Here is a 1,923-nt window from a genome sequence, read left to right as displayed (position 1 = left end):
GCCGATGATTGTTGCGGCCGGGCCCGCGTTCAACGTGGTGGCACGCCATTTCGCGGTTACTGTGAAAAATCCATTATCGCCGCGTTGAGGCCGAGGAACGAGCCTCTCTCGCGCGAGATCATTATGCCCTCTCGACGCTCCACACCTCGAAAATCGAACCGCTTTTCGGGGCTACTGTAAACGAGAGAGATATATTATAACCGAGATCGGGCTCGATTATTGGAGAAATTTGGAATCGATATGGCTCGTTGTGGTAATTGCTCGATATCCAATTTTTCTTTTTCTTTCTCCAATGGATTTCTGAAGTGAGTTTTATACTGGATGGAACTTTTTTGTGTGTAACAAATTTAGAAAAAAAATTATTCGTATAAACCTTCCAATATGAATATATTCGAAAATATGGCTGTTATAAGAAATTAGATCATATAGATTTAAATATAAAGTTATATTTATTTATATAGATAGTTGGAAAAATATAAGCTTATTACATTATACTTTTTCATCATAAAAATATCCATTTACATTTTCTGTACTGTTAATCCTTAAAGTCCATCATAGATGAAATGTCACTTCAAACAACTATTCCCTATTGCAATTTCCTTCAATCATTTTTTAATAACGAATACTATAATAATTAAATATTTCTAAAACGTCTTCAACAACCCACCTTCCAAATATGCATTTATATTTCCTGTATTATTATGCATTCCTATATTTTATCTCCCATAAACTTTATCCATGATAAAATTTTTCCTCCAATAACACTATTTAAAAATTCCAATAATTATCCTCGAACTGTCCTCTTTCGACGAGCACAACTTTCCCAATCCCAATTGACATCCACCAAAACTTGAGCATACTAGTCAAAGATGATCCCGTGCACAATATCCATCCTCCAAGATTCCAAGAATCGATCGAAATTAATCGAATCTCCGGACGTCAAGGTTAGCCAAGATTTCTCACGATTTAATACCTCGCGCCCGAGTTTCCATCGTCGCCTGCCACAGAATCCACCCCTCTCCCTCTTTCTCTCTCTCTTTCTCTCTATCTCTCCGTATCCCTCTCGTTCCAGGGATCCGCTTCAATTCCATTGATAGCGTTTGAACGCGAATGGCGCTGCGGGCACGTTCGATCCTCGGAAGTCGAGGATTCCGCGGCGGCCATTAGTAACCGAATTAATTAGGCAAATCGGTAGCCACGATGCAGTTACAATTAATCTGCACCGCGATTCCGCGTCCACCTATTTCCGAAAACGTTGTACATTCTGCGGCCGCGTAATTGCGCCTGGTTTCCAGCATCGAACCGTTTCTCTGCCTCGATAACAAAATAGCCCAACTTCCGGCCCCTCCCTCCCCCTCCCTCGCTTGTTTTTGTTAATTATAGTCGCCCGGATAATTGAGATACGTTTCGAAAATCCGAATGCCGTGTATCTCGCGGAGCCACCCCGGCCACTACTTTATCGAGCTCCTCTTTTTTTCTCTCTCCACCCTCTCCACGCTCCTCGCCACCCCTCGATCGAGGCCAGTCTCTTGCGCAGTTTGTCGGGGGAGAGAGGTTCGTTCGTCTCGTTCATTCGGTGGATACGCGGCAAATGGTTTGTTCTATTTTTTTTCTTTGTTTTCTCTCTCTCTCTCTCTTTTTTGGTTAATTTATTCTCGATATCGCTTACGAAAGTTTATACACAGTTTGGAAATTTGTATATATATATAGTCTATATATAGTCTATTTGTATTTTTCAATATTCGTTTCTTTAGGAATCAGTATTATCGAAAGAGATGATATCGATGATATCACGTATTGAAATTTAAATTCACGGATAAATTCTTTTAAACACGTTATCGTTAAAACTCCCTCTCGAGCTCCATGAGAGTTGCTTAAGCGATAACGGTGAAATTAAATTCATTATTACAGTTTTTGGAATTG

Source organism: Apis dorsata, unplaced genomic scaffold, assembly GCF_000469605.1.
Source record: "Apis dorsata unplaced genomic scaffold, Apis dorsata 1.3 scaffold_397, whole genome shotgun sequence".
Taxonomy (NCBI): domain Eukaryota; kingdom Metazoa; phylum Arthropoda; class Insecta; order Hymenoptera; family Apidae; genus Apis; species Apis dorsata.
Note: the sequence above shows the minus strand (reverse complement) of the source record.